Raw genomic sequence first — 16,262 nt, 5'->3', positions numbered from 1 at the left:
GTGTGTGTGTGTGTGTGTGTGTGTGTGTGTGTGTGTGTGTGTGTGTGTGTGTGTGTGTGTGTGTGTGTGTCTCGAACTATGGGTGCATGTGTGTGTGCATGTATGTGTGATGGGGGAGGCAGGGAGTTGAACACAATTATGGCTTCCATAAGTCTGTTGATACATAAGTGTCCTCATTGGCTTTGCTTTAGAATGGGAACCTTTAACATGGTTTCCTTTCATGCGTCATTTGAAAATTTCCATATCTACGTAAATGGTGAGACATTGTTATGAGCTAGCACCCTCAATCTTGGGAAGGCTCAAATGTGCTAACATATTACCAAAATTCATATTAAAAATGAAGAAGGAACGTAATAAAACACAACTAAAAATACTCTAAAACTCAAGTCATCAAGTTTGTACATGAAATAAAATCAAAATGAATCCTAGAATGGAATCAATTATACCATACCATTTTCAAAGTACAAACTTTGAGTTCATGCTTTTCAACACTTCAAATGTCTAACCATGGTTAGAGGCATTTAGACAATAAAGCCTAACCATGTTTAGAGTTCACACTTCGAGGTCATGCTTTTCAACATTTTCAAATGTCTAGCCATGTCTACAAACACTCATGCAATAAAGCCTAGCTAAAAATTCTCTAAAACTAAGCCATTCAAGCTTCAAGTTCATGTATCACGCAAAGTCAACAAAATGTTTGTTTTGAAATTTGATGTATCAAAGTACTTGTTTGAGTCCAAGCTTCAAGTTCATGTGACAAGTTTTTACACCTCAATTCTCTCAACCACATGCGAGCTTGAATGTTATATGCACATGGATGAAAATTATAGTTAATGATTATTAACCTTCCCAAAAACATGCATGCCTATGCACTTAGTTTGACAACCTTAATTTCAACACTATATCATCAAAAAATTTCAATTTTCTACCAAGATGAGTTAAATTTGAACCAAAATTTGAGCTTCTAGTTAAGAAAATACATTAAGAGAGGAAATTTTATTGCATCAATGTGTTAGGTATGCACTTTTAAAATCTAACATTACAAATATATTTGGACTAGTGATGTCAATTTATGAGAGGTATCAACATATAAGAGGTATATTTGGACTAGTGATGTCAATTTATAAGAGATATCAACGTATAAATGGTTTGTATAGTTTTTTATTTCAAATTTTATCCCTTAACTAATGTACCATTTTCATACACTTTGATAGTGATTATGTGTGGGAGTTTCATGCAGGTTTCTAAAGCATCCTCTTGAGAAGTTATTGTTCTATGCCAAGTTTTTTTGTGGTGTCTATTTCCACCCAATCTTACATATGAACCATCACTACAAACCCATAGTGATCAAAGGATAAAGGCACAACCTTAATCAAGCTCATGAGCCACCAACTACTAATTCCAATTACTTGTTAAGTAGACCTAGAAATTGAAGCATTCATTGGAGGCCTAGGTGACTTGAAATAGGTGATTAAACCACAAGAACCTTTAAAAGAGGTCCTACATGAGAATGAGCCAAGAATTTATCTATTTCAAGGACAATTACGAGGAATTCTGGGTTCCAATCATTATGGCAAGACAATAGATCAATTTGTCACATTGAAAATGTAACAAATAGAGTAGCCCTAAATAAGTTGGATTACAATCATCTTGATGGAAAATGTGTGATTTGGTTAGAGTTGTCCAAGGTTATTGAGTTTGTAAATAGCTAGGAATAAGATATATTTTATTGTGGAATTCTTAATAATACTTTGTTATATTGACATAGGTATAAAAGGGGTGAGACATGTAAATTTTCACATCTTTGGAACATTAATACATTTATTGTCTCTTACCTCATCTTCTTGTTCACAGCTTTTATGGCTTCTCTCTTCTTTCCTAACTTTCTAGTCTTTCTCTCTCCTCGTCACTCCTTTATCTCTCCTTTGCTCTTCTTTCTCTCCCTTGTCAATTCTCTCCTTGATAAGTGGTATCAGAGCATAGGATTTTGATCCATTTGATTTTCTCATTTTCAGACATGTTTTCTCCAAATTTCCACCATTAAGTCTTTGGCAGCACAGCAGGTACAGGAGCCACATGCATGGTGCTTACAAGAGTTCTACTTGGATCAAAGATTAATCTTGGAACTCTGGCAAAGATCTTTGAGAGATTTGGCCAAACCGTGCCTAAAATGGTAGGTTAGGCATCCATTATAGGTCATTTTGGAGGTAACCTTGAGAAAGAAGAGGTAACTGGACTTGGAGAAGACTAAAATCTCAGTTACTTTTTGGAGTAGAGATTTCTTCTTCTTGTTTTCAACTTTCTTGAAGTTTCCATGGAGTATCTCTCCCATCTTTCTTTGCTCTAGGGTTTGTAAAGCCTCAACCACCATCATATCTTACTTCCTCTTGAAGATTTGAACCTAATCATAACCATTTGGAAGGGGAGCAAGCAGCCATGTGGAGGAGATAGCAACCCAAAAATTGTGTTGATTTTCTTGGCCTCCAATACAACTAATGGCTGCTTCTTCCTTGGCTAGGATCATTCATGGTGATTATTGTTGGTCATTAGAGCTTGTAGTCTCCAGATTGAAGTATTATTTCCCATTATGTCAACATTATTATTCTTCTCCAAACCACCCTAACAATGCAATCCATAGAGAGCCATGAAAACTTCAGTCCAAGCTTTAACTTTTCTTAAATTTCTTGAATATTCTTCATCATTTCAGTTATGGGATTCATTCTACTAAAGATTTCTTGAAGAAATTGCAAGGATTGAGCAAGATTGGCCAACCTCAAGAGCTTCCATGGAGTCAAGATTTGGGGAAAATGAGTCCAACGCTTTAATCTTAAGCTTGTAAGGTTTTAAAATTGCTTCTAAGTATCCAAGGAACAAGGATTGAAGGTTATTTAAGTAACATTGAGCAACCAAAGGCTTAATCAAGCATTTGGGAAGAATCATTTAAGCCTTCATCAAGCTATGCAATATGTATTTCTCTTCAATTCTTGATCTCTCTCATTTATCCAATTGTTGAGCTTCATCCATTTGATTGAGAGATTGAAGAATTGAAAATTTTCAATCAAATCTCAACCCAACATTGGTTAAATCAGCCCATTCATGGAGTGCATTGATTACTTAATTGAAATAGTGAATAAGAAGCTCTTGCTCAAGTTTTCAACATTACATTCAATCCCATTTGTTAAAGACAACTGATTGATTAAATTGATTACTCTAATCCAATGATTTATTGATGATTATTTGATTCATGGCAAAATATATCAAAATCCATTGTAAAGGGTAAGTCAACAATGAGTCACTTCATGGTAAGAACCTCTCCCTATTTATTTTGCCAATTTCAATCCTACTACATCTCCTAAATAGAAATGTAAATAATGCATATCATGCTGATTGATTAGAGTAGCATATCACTACCATGTTGAGATTCCCACCAAGGAAAAAGGTAGATGTCGAAGGAGATAGTGGGACAATAGAGATGTGACCCTCCCCCACTATTAAAGATCCTAAAGGGGTGCAACCAACCGACCCAACAAGGAAAACTTTTCCCACCTCTCTTAATGATTCACAGCTTGTGTAGGGAGCCTATCCTACTGTTTTATCTCTCACAAAGGTACCGCTAGTGGAGAATTGAAGATTCAAGCACTCTCAAATATTCAAGTATCTTGAAGATCAACACAAGGTGAAATAGGGCTTTTATAGAACACTACACGGTATAAACAAGTCACTATAAGTACCACTTTCATCATTGGGATATAGGTGTAGGTGCTATAGGTTTCTCACATGTCCTATCCAGCTCCCCATATGGTTTTGAAGCCCTTAGGTACAACCATTTTTCTCTCACAAGTGAAAATAGGACACTTATATGTTAAAACAGGGTACAAGCCTTGACATCTCAGCCTCAAAGATTGGGTTAGAGAATTTTTAATTCTAAATATGTTATAATGCGCTATAGCTCATCTTGAAGAGGCTCAAGCTACTCCCTAGGGAATGTGCCCATGTCTGCAAGGACGTAGACACGTGCAAATAATTTGATTTTAGCATCCAACTCAATCAAGCACTTTGTGACACTTTTATGTTCTATGAAGGCTTGCTCAGTTGCTATCTCATGCAAGGTTCTGGGAGTTTCCCTAGGCTTTAGCATAGCTGGGGGCTTAGGCCTAGATGAGCAAGATTGGTCAATGCTAGGATTGCTTATGTCCTCAGGGTTTTCATGTTTCTCCTAAGGCTTTGATGCTATTGCATCATGGTTCTCCTCAGATGTGACTGGTATAGTTTTGTCAACTTGTTGTGATAGTGTTATATCCACTCTTGATTGGTCAATGCAAGTTCTATTGTTGGTGCATTGAGTGTTGCAAGAAGCCGTTGATGGTAATGGTTTCTTTGACTTATTAGGACACATGGATGTGTCTAAGGTTTCACCGCTGTTAAGAGAGATAACAATGGGTTCATTTGTCGGTGGACTCGATGCTTTATTCCTCAGCTCTTCAACACTCTTAGTCTCAATCTTCTTGGTGTCTACAACCACTTGCAACTGCCATTGTTTTCATTGTTTCCTTCTCTTTTTCTTGGGCAATTGAGGTGTATCCCTTGAAGACTGAGGACCCTGAACTAGGTCAGCTATTGATGTGATTGATTGGGCCTCAATATTCTCTGTTTCTGGTGTGTCCTCATGAGACATAGCCATGGCCCACTATGGATAGACTCGCTAGGTTGTGAGAGTACAACTCCCTCTCTGTTTGGAGAGTCTATCTCTTCCACTAATTCACCTGTATTTAGCCCCTCATTCTATTGCATTGGCAGTTGCTCCTAGTCGGCATTTGCTCTAAACTCTTGTCCTTACCCATTGGAACATGCCTCCCTTGCTTCTTATCAGAGTGGGTGTTATGTTTAGAGCAGTTTTTCTCTTGCTCTAGAGGTTCGGGTGACTCTAGTATAGAATCAAGAGACACTTTAGGATTCCTGTCATGTAAGCTTGGACGAAACCAGCTAAAGAAGTCAGGGTTGTATTGATGGGAAGCATAGAGGTCTAGGATTGCAAGGTCTTGAGTGAGGCAAAAGACATATGCACTAACATCAAGTACCATGCTCCCTACTCCTAGCCTGCTAGCCACGTGTAGATCTTCTTCTAGAAGCAGTTACAAGGGATGTTTTTGGACAGTGGGGGCAGAAAGCTGGACATCATGGACCATTGCCAACACTCTTAATGAAGTTGGGGCAACGTATATGGGATCATGTATTGAAGTCCAAAGGGCTTCCTTTGCTCAACAAGTGTCATTAGTCGGTGGCCAATTTTGGCTGCCAAACTCTGGTTGGAGTACCATTTATGCATAAAGTTTCATGGTACTCTCCCTTTTTGTTTGATTGCTTCAAGCTTTTCCTTTTTTGTCTCACATTGAGTAGTATATAGTGAGGGTATAAAGCACAATTCTCTAGCTGTGGCCTTTGGGATGTCCTTTATGACTTCTTCAGTGATGGCTACATAGCGAGAGCAAACATGTTGTTGCTTGTCCCAAGTCAAGGGTTTGGCTATGATCTTTGTGTGCTCTAGTGTTGGCCTTCCAATGTCCACATGGACGTAGGCACGTGTGATGACTGTCAGCTTGTGATCAAGCTTCATTAGGCACTTCATCTCTAGTTCATTAGTCAGATGCTCCATCTCCTTGGCCAAATCTTTAAGAGATTTCTCCTCAAGCCTAGGCTTTAGGTGCTTTGGAATTGTTGGAGGTGTCAAGGATGTTGGTTGTGACACCTCTTCCGCAAGTGAATTGCTAAGGACATGCTCCACAAGGGGCATTGTCACGCGGCCAAAGACTGTGACTGTTGTGATTCCTGATTGGAAGTAGTAGCAGTTAGTTCAATGGACTGGCTATTGTTGGTGGATTGTGGTTTCAAATCCTTAGGCAGATCGAAAGTGGTCGTGTTTTTTTTTTTTTTGACCATTCACTTGTACAGATCGAGCATAGCCACGGTGGATTGCACATGAATATCCCTAGGTTGAGAATTAGGGGTGTTTTCACGTCTTGCACTTTGAACATTTGGAAGCTCAAATGAAGATAGAGATTGGAATTGAGCAGCTGCACTTGATGACTGTTGTTGTGCCTCCTGTGTCCATTTAGGGAAAGAGGGTGTAGGAGATTTGGGACTCTTAGGTGGACTTGGCACTGGCTAGAAGATTTGCTCGTTGTTGTTCAATGATTTTGCTATTTGCTTTGTTGAGTAATTAGCCTTATCATGAGCAACGTTGCACTTGTGGTGCTCATTATCCTCTTGGGAATTCAAAGGCTCCTTGGGCACTAGTGGTCTTTGTGCACACTTCATCATTACATCCGATATCCACTTGTTAAGCACGCTAGGCTGAGGGTTTACCTTTCGAACAGTCACGTTTCGTTTCTTGATTTCAATCGTGAGAGGCTCAGTCACTCCAACCTTGTTGAGTGAAGACTTGGATTTTCATTTAGACTTCCTCTTGCGCTTCTTAGCTTTTGATAAGATCTGGCCTTAAGCTGATATAGGTGGTTTAGTAGGGGGCTTTGGTACCCAAATCCATCTATTACCTACATAATACCCTTGAGCACGTAGCAACGCTTTGGATATCCATGGCGGCATTGTGCTGGCTCTTCATGATACCTTTGTTTGTAAGGCTTGGGCTTCTTTTGTGATCTTCTATGATATTTGTAAGTCCAAAGCCTGTCCTTGGCATTGTCTCCTGACCTTCTCTTTTCAAGCATGGCCTCGTTACACAAATTTCTCTTCATGATTAGAAGTTGGTTATGATTTGTATTGTGCACAAATTTTGTGGATGCTCCAACTCCTCTTAAAACTAAAGTATGTTTCATATTGTGGCATCACAAGTATTGCTAAAGGTCTAAGCACCTCGCAACTAGTACCATTTTATCTTTACTACTCCAAGCAATTTTTTGGTTGGCCATGTCTTATACAAAGCTAGAAATAAATCTCCCCTCTTTCAATCTATATTTTTGTGAGATCACTAATGCATTGAGTGGCCTTAACTCTATCTAGATAGAAATTATTAATAATCTTACAAGAGTCATCCATGACTTCTTTTTGGGTCTTATCTCTATCTAGATACAAATTATTATTTAAGCCTATAGAAGTCGTCCATTAATTATTGTTGGTTCTCTAGTTACTTTGAATACTCAAGGTCCAAATGTAGCTCAATTTGTGTAATGGATTATGCATAGAGACCTATATTCAATGAAAGTATTCATCAACACACTGCACTTTTTCTTTGTATATGGTACTTTCCACAAGGAAACAACTAAACTCTTTCTCTCTTCCAATTATTTTCTTGGAAAGGAGTTCACTTTAGTAGGTGATCACATAAGTCTCAAATGAATCTTCACCTAGCAAATCTAAAGAAACGAGACAATGAATATGAATCAAGGTCTTACAAGTATGAATTTGAGATCAAATATAGGCCATACAAGGAGAATGTCATGGTGGAACACACTAAGGTGCAAAGCGTTCCTCAATGCTCCCATTGTGAAAAAACCTTCAAGGATAGAATCTCTAGATTTTATAGTGTCAATGCCCAGTAACCTCATCATCTAATTAGCAAGGAAAGAAGCTGAAAATATCCAAAGTATCAACAACTAAGAAGGGATATTAAACTTAGGGAACAATGTCCTAAATTATGGCTTATATACCAAGGTTTATCTATTGAAAGAAGAGGTTTTGTACTTCAAAAGAAGGCTATGCATCCCAACCAATCAAGAGTTAAAGAAGAAAATAATTTGGGAGGCACACGAGTCTCCATTTCTAGGACACCATGGCTATGCAAGACATTGAATGTAGTTAGGAAGAGCAACCATAGGGAGAATATAAGGGGTGGTGTACTTAAGTAGGTCACTAGATGCCTAAGCTATCAAAGAGTAAAATTAGGTCAATGGATGCCTAAGCTATCAAAGAGTAAAAGTAGGTCACTAGATGCCTAAGCTATCAAAGAGTAAAAGTAGAATGTGTCAAGATGCCAAGAAAGCTTCAATCACTTTATGTTTCTCAAATGAAAGGGGAGTTAATTAGCATGGATTTTGTGGTAGGGTTTCCCTAAGTCTAGGGAGGATACAACTTCACCATAGCAATTATGGACATGATATCTAAGGATTCCCATCTTCTTCCCATTAAGATGATTTATAAGGCTTTAGAAATTGCAAGATTGTTTATCAATGAGATTTTCAAGATTCATGGGTTACCAAGAAGGATAATTAGTAATTGAGATTCCCTATTCACTTCTAAATTTTGGGAGGGCTTATCTAAGGCTGTTCAAACATAGCTATGCTTTAATAAGCCTTACCACCCACAAACTAATGGCCAAACACAATGAGTCAATCAAGTTATAGAAGACATACTAAGAGCATAGTGTTGATAGCCTAAGGAATGGATGTAATGTCTACCCTTAGGAGAATTTGTCTACAATACCTCTTGTTAGCAAACCATCAAGATGATCCTGGGTTCACTAGATAGGCATGTCACAAAAAGATCAAACCTAAGAGTGTGTTTTTCTTGAGGGCATGTATTGTCTAGGATAGATTGCAATGCCCAAAGATAGGTTACATAATATACAATTGACTAAAGTAAGTAGACTCATCAAGGATTAGTTTAACCAAACAAAGCACAACTAATCCATGATTTATCCATTGAGCACAAATCCTTATCAAAATGCACACAAAAACTACTCTTGTCTAACAATAAGACAAGTAGCCCAAGCTACAAAACACATAGAACATACAACAACATGCCTCAATGTGTCTAAATATTAAGCCCACTCTTTTCCAAATTAGAAAATGTAAAGTAAATATTGAGGAATGTATTTCACAATCCTATTGAGTGCTCGATGTTCTAGGAAGATCATGTGTCTAAAACTATTGTTTCCCCAATATGAAGAAGTACCCAATCCACATAGTATGCTAGGTCTCAAGAATGATCGACAATGTAATTTCTATATCAAGGACAAATGGAATCCGTTGATAGGATAAATGGCCAATCAAGAGATCATCTAGGGTTATTTCTAAAGGACATCAAGCAAGCATGTGTGTTAAAAAGGATTTGTGCTCAAAAGATCCCCTAAGTCTACTACTACTACATTCGATAGGTTAATTACTTACTAGGCTCTTCATGCTAACAAAAGCCCAAAATTTTATTATAATTGTACATCAGCAAGCTACTTTTTGACATGTTTTGTTAACAATGACTAATCTCGAGGAAGTTACTATATGTATATCCTCTACATCACGTGCGTTCAAGGCCTATTTATAAATATCCTTATCTGTGAATTTTTGTTGAATAAAACATAACCCTTTTCTATTCAATCCGTAAATAATCCCTTTATGTTACACCCTTTTGTATAATGTAAAAAATGTATAAAAATGGTCTTTTAAAAATACCTTATTTTGAACCCACGTGATGCTCACATATATTCATGAGTAACTTACCCGAGTGACTAATCTAAACATCATTAACATAAATCTACAATGTAAACACTTGAGATTATTAATAGATCACTCTAATGTGTTCATAGTAACATAATCCTTGAGAATTTTTGTTGAAAATTATTCTTGATTTGGGGCTCATATGGATATCTCAATCAAACTTCACCAAGTATTATTATTTAGTCCATAGTCTAGTGTACCATGAAAAATCAAACCATGTTAGGATAAAAGCACATATATGTCATCTAAAAAGGGATTTCAAGTACAATAGTTTTTAGGTTTTTAAAGTGGGACATAAGTACCAAAAAGTGCAAATTTTTTAATGTCACACTTGCTCGGTAGGAAAAGATTAGTTATAAAAAATGAAGCTTTTGTACCTAAAAAAGTTGACATCCTCTCTCTCTCTCTCTCTCTCTCTCTCTCTCTCTCTCTCTCTCTCTCTCTCTCTCTCTCTCTCTCTCTCTCTCTCTCTCTCTCTCTCTCTCTCTCTCTCTCTCTCTCTCTCTCTCTCTCTCTCTCTCATACTATGGATGAGCTCTTGTAGGTCTAAATTCTCTTCTCACATGATAGTTCTATAGTAGAAAGCTTCCCGTCATAAGTATGATTATCTCAAAAGCTCCTACTACATCTCTATAGAGTATATAGATTTCCATTCAAGCTCTTCATCTACATTTCATGTACACTTATTGTACACATAGATAAATTGATGTATTTCAATTCATAAACTTTAGATTTACTACCATACTCAAGGTAGACAAGCATCATCATGCATTCCTCATTGTACATTATGCATATGATTGCCTACTTTAAGACCATGTAACTAGTTTATTGTGGCATTGTCCTTGCATGAGCATGCACAAAACAACTCAACACTATGAAAGTGCACGATAGAAAGGAAAGAAAATGAGAGAGTAAAGAGTAAGGATACTATAAAAAACACAAGAAAACAAAGGAAAAAACTACTTAATAACTAAAAAATACAATGCTACAACGGTCCTAGACATGCAACACTAAGAACTAGAGTGGATGCCTGATGGTAATAGGAGGATTAGAAAAGAATGAGGAGAGTTGGCTGATATGATACAAAATGGATTTTTTTTTTTTTTTTGGGGGAGGGGGGGGGGGGGGGGGTAGGCTACCTATAAAGGCAAATTGAATCCACAATGGGTACACAATGGCTAGGTCCAAAATGTGGGTCCCTAGAACAACTCATCCAATTGACCAAAAGAGTCACATTACTAAAAATTCAATGCATTAATGTGTTCTCCATCTAAAGTGTCTAAAGCACATAAAATGATAGACAAACATAATTCCATCACTCCTAATGTACTTATCCAACACAAACAAATGCTCACATGCAAGAGATGATTATACATGACAGTTATCTACTTGTCCTTCTCCTTTTGTGTATTTTTACACATTGATACACTACTTATGTCCTCTCTTCAAATTATGATTGTTGTAAGAAGGTTGGAGGCAATGTCTTTGCACCTAATATTCAAGAACAAGGCCTCGGATTTACTAAAAGTTATGGCAAATTGTTGGATCAAAAAGACACTCGTGTGCATGGGTTACCAAGTCGAGAGTAAGCTACCATAGAAACCCTTGTAATCGCTATCAAAAATAGTATAAAGATGATTCTCATTGTAATAATACAAATATTGGAAAACTCATTCACTAATGCATGTTTTATGCACCTTGGAAATGGTAGTCTTACCATTGCATAAAATCATATTATTTCAATGTTTGCATCATTCACTAATGTGTGTTTTATGCACCTTGGAAATGGTAGTCTTACCATTGCATAAAATCATATTATTTCAATGTTTGTGTTATTCCATTTGGAGTGAGAGACAAGCCTTAGCACACATAAGGATCAAGCCATGAATGTATGCACTAGCAAGAACTAAGGGAAATCTTACGCTTCTATCCCAGGGGGTCCACTAGGGTTTACTGTATGGTACCACGTGAGTGTAAGGGAGGGGGGTTATTTAAGGGAAGGAATGTACATTTTATAAGGTAAGGTCCCAAAAATAGGGGGTAGATAAGGGGTATTTTCATATATTTCTTGCACGCAGGTGACATCTCCTTATTACTACTAGTGAATCCCCTGTGGCTTCTATCATGATTATGAGTACTAGCATCTAATATAAAAAGGGTACAAGCACCACATTTTGATTTTTGTCCATAGACTATGAGGCAAGCCTCAATACTTGAAGCAATCAAGATTTTATTGCCCGATCATACTATTGGACCATGAGCACAATCTCAAGTGCTAGTAATGGCAATGACTAAACATATTGCTTGTGTTGTGAGTGTGAGTACTAGCCTCTAGTACAACACAATCACAAGCGTCACAAATTTTTTTATTCATTCCTAGAGTGTGCGGCAAGCCTTTAGCATTCACAGAAATGAAAGTTTTATTACTTGAACTTACTATCGTAGTAGTAATATGGAACACTAGCAATAGAAAATCCAAACAAATCATATGTTTGAAAGTTGTGTTGTGAGTGTGAGTGCAAGCCTCTAATGTAATACAACACAACTAGCTGATCCTAATAACCCATCTCTAGAGTATAAGTTAAGCCTCTTTTGAAGAGTGAGACAATACTCTAACACAAGAAAGTACTAAATATTTAAATTTAAATTTAAATATTTAAATATTAAATATTTTTAAATGTAAAATATAATTATAAAAATAATTATATCTAATGTGATTGGTGAAAATAATTGTGAGTTAAGAGCAAGAGAGGTAGGAGGAGTTAATTTGTAAATTGAAATCTCTTCAAATGGTTAAAGTGTGTATGTGTGTGCATCTATGAAGCTTTTCGATTGAAATGATTTGAGTCAAAGTTTTTTTGATTGAAAATCTTTTTGTTTGGGCATATGTGCATTATTTGTTAAAAGCTCAAATGATGACATATTATATATATATAAACCATTATTTATGTTGAATAAATCTACCTATCCATTTATAAGTCTCTTCCACTTAGGTTTGCCTACCATTGAGAAGCTTATCTAGACCTAAGCTTGCCTCACTTAGGCTTGCCTACTAGTTAGAAGTCTTTCCCACTTAGGCTTGTCTACTAAGCAACCTTACCCCACTTAGGCTTAGCTACCACTTAGAATTCTCTTCCACTTTGGCTTACCTACCATTGAGAAGCTTATCCATACTTAAAGCTTGCCTACTATTGAGAAGTCTATGCAAGGCCTACCTGCTACTTTCATTTTACCTTTTATCTTTTTACAATTCACTTTTTTAAATGTAAATAATTTGATAGTTTGATCTTAATTTGCCAACTCTTTATATATTTTTAAATATATTATTCTTATATATATAATTTTTAATTTCTAACTTTAATCTACTACACTTGCATAAAAGAATAGAGCATAACTTCTTAAATAAAATCTTAAAGAAATATTTATTTATATATAGCTTTAAGAACAAAGAATTACATAATGAAAGATGTGCCATATACTTGATTAAGCCAGAAGAAGAGCTAGAAGTTGGATGTCTGACATGTGCATGCAAGCCCATCAAATATGTAATATTGTAATACCTAATTAATGAAATATTCTAATACATAGATAATATCATAATTATAATATATGAATTCCCTTATCCATTGTATTTCATTCTCTATATTTAACAATGGAATTTAAATAAGAAATCATACATGAATATCAATAATCACTCGATCCTATTTTTTCAACATGTATTACATAATTTTCTAATGAAAAAGTGTACTTTGTCCTCATTTATATATATATATATATATCAATTGTTCTCCATTTTAGAAATGAGAGGTTTCACTAATTTAATTACTCAATTAACATACATAATCCAATTTCACTCTCGGTTACTTTTTCTATTCCCTCTTATTTCTTATATAACAAAAATATTAAGAAGAGAATAAAAGAACACACAATAAGTAACTTTTCTTACAATGCCCAATTATTTCTTTTCTCTTTCCCTCACTCTTTCCTTCCTTCCTCTCTTTTTCTATTTCATACCATTTTCATGATACCCTTGGAAGAAAATGAGCTAAAATTGTGTCTAGATAGCCTACATTACCTCATTCTCTCACTTTCTCTTCATTAACTATTTTCTCTTACTCTCTATATTTTTCATAGAATCTTTTCCACACAAAAGCAAAAAGAAATTGAAGAAAATCACATAAAGACCTTGCATCCATTTTTGAACAAATATGTATATGGAAGAGAGAAATGTGAAAAATAATTATAGATCATAACAATGGAGGAAAGAAGAGTAGTTACCTTAATATATTGGATGTTTCAGCATCATAGAATACTGTAGGATGCAAAAATGAGTAGAGAAAATGAAAGTTTTAACTAAGGTATTTTATAAAACAACATTGGCATATGCGATGGTAGCAACAAAAATACCTATGTATATACCATCACATATATCGATGCATATATTCTCGCAAAATTATTGACGCTTATATGAGCACATATATACCAATGCAAATACCTACACTTGTACCGATGCATATATCGAAGGCATGCCAACAAACACCTAAGTTGTTGGAAACTAGCATTGAAATAACCTCCATCTAGTGTAGTGAAATTTAAAATAACTTTTTTGAAGTGCAAATCATGCCCTAAGCACCACTTTTTTAGCACCTTATATCATCTACTTTTAGTACAAAAACCAAGCCACCTATACATGATTTCACCCATTAATGCACACACTTTCTTTGCTATAGAGAAGATCCTATCTACAAATATAAGTGTGATTCATGTGCATAATGAATACCAACAAGTAGTAGTAGATATCTTTACCATCATAATGATAGAATTAGTGAAACCACTCAAACTTCCTCTCTCTCTCTCTCTCTCTCTCTCTCTCTCTCTCTCTCTCTTTTTGGGAGTGATCCCTAAAGTGGAAGCATAGAGCAGAAACAAGGGCTATGATGGAAGGAGCAAGAGCAGAATAGATAGATAGACAGACAGATAGAGAGAGAGAGAGAGAGAGAGAGAGAGAGAGAGAGAGAGAGAGAATATGTGGGAACTCCGACAGTCACAATGTGTGATCAGTCTTCACTTTATTCAAATGTCACTAAAAGAATAAAAAATGAAGTGACAGTGATGGATGCTTGCCACCTGTAGTGTACAAGTGTACGGATATGTTGGTACTATTAGTGTAACTAATACACAAGCGGCTAGGCACATGCGCCTTTACCCCCAAAAATCTCCCACTTTAAGGCAAATGTGCCCCTAGTGAGAAGAGAACAAAAAAAATAGTGACAAAGCATAGATGTACATAAGTACAACAGGATGAGGAAAGATGTCATCTCATCCAACGCCCATTAACTTCCTGAGGAAGGCAAAGCGCTTTGTTGAGAGACTTTTAGTGAATAGATCTGCAAGATTTTGGTTAATTGAGATCTACAATCTCAATGGACTTGTCCTCAATGACCTCTCAAATAAAGTCATAACATACCTCAATGTGCTTCATTTTCATATGAAAGATTGGATTCTTGGCCATGATTCTTGGCCAATTGAATAGCATTCATAGAATCCAAATGCAATGTAGAGATCACATCAATAACACCAAGGTCTGTCAAACAACTAAATAGCCTAACCTGAGAGCTTCTTTGCAAGGGTCAATGGTGGCTGTAACATACTCTATCTCTATAGTAGATAAGGCCGTGCATTTTTGCACCTTGGACACCCAAGAAACAGCACCTCTAGCAAAGGTGAAGACATAGCCAAAGGTGAACTTCTACTATTTGCATGTCATGTATAATCAAAGTCAATGTATCCCACAGCTCATATATCTTGGCCACCATAACATATGCATATAGCTGTTGGGTCCTTCAAGTACCTCATGATATCCTTGATGGCATCCAATGTTTTCTACTAGGTGTAGCCATATAGCATGCCACAACTCCCACTGCAAAAGCTATGTTAGGACAAGTGGCTATCATGGCATACATCAAACTGTCCACCATTGTAGATGCATAAGGGATCTTAGCCATCTCATCCTTCTACTCATCAAACTACAGAAAATTGGCCTGACTAACCTTCACGTGTGAGAAGGTAAAGAACAACCAATAAGCTTGACATCTTGCAGATGAAACCACTCAAGGATCTTTTAGATGTACTCCTTCTATGATAAGTAGAGGAGCCATTAGAGCAATCGCATGTAATGTGCATCCCAAGAATATGTGAGGCCTATCCCATATCCTTCATCTCAAAGTTCTTCTTGAGCTGACCTTTCAAGGCATCCAACTCCTCGAGAGCACTCCCAACAAGCAATATATCATCCACATAGAGGATCAAAATCATAAGGCTACCATCACGAGCCTTCTTTTGTATAAACATATATCCATATCATTGCAAAAGTATCCTTTTGTGTGCATAAAGGCATCAAACTTGTGATACCATTCCTTAGGCGTCTGCTTAAGGTCATAAAGACTCTTCCTCAATCCACACACTAGGTGTTGCATGCCATGTTTTGTAAAGCCCCTAGGCTACTCCATGTAAATCTCATCATGCAAGTCCCCATGAAGAAAATCCGTCTTGACATCCATTTGATAGAGATCCAAGTCAAGTTGAGAAACCAAAGCTAGTACTAAGAGTAGGGTAGTCATCTTCATAATAGGAGAAAAGACATCATCAAAGTTCACACCATGTTCATGCTTTAAGCCCTTAGCAACCAATCTAGCATTATATCTCGGCTTGGGGCATCCAGGGGTACTTTTTCAAATTGTACACCCACTTGCATAGCAAATCATGCTTGTCATTAGATAAAGGAACAAAATCCCATTTATGATTTTTCTACAGTGA

Source organism: Lygodium microphyllum, chromosome 26, assembly GCF_053477565.2.
Source record: "Lygodium microphyllum isolate KBCC chromosome 26, Lygodium_microphyllum_v1.1.10, whole genome shotgun sequence".
Lineage (NCBI taxonomy): Eukaryota > Viridiplantae > Streptophyta > Polypodiopsida > Schizaeales > Lygodiaceae > Lygodium > Lygodium microphyllum.
Note: the sequence above shows the minus strand (reverse complement) of the source record.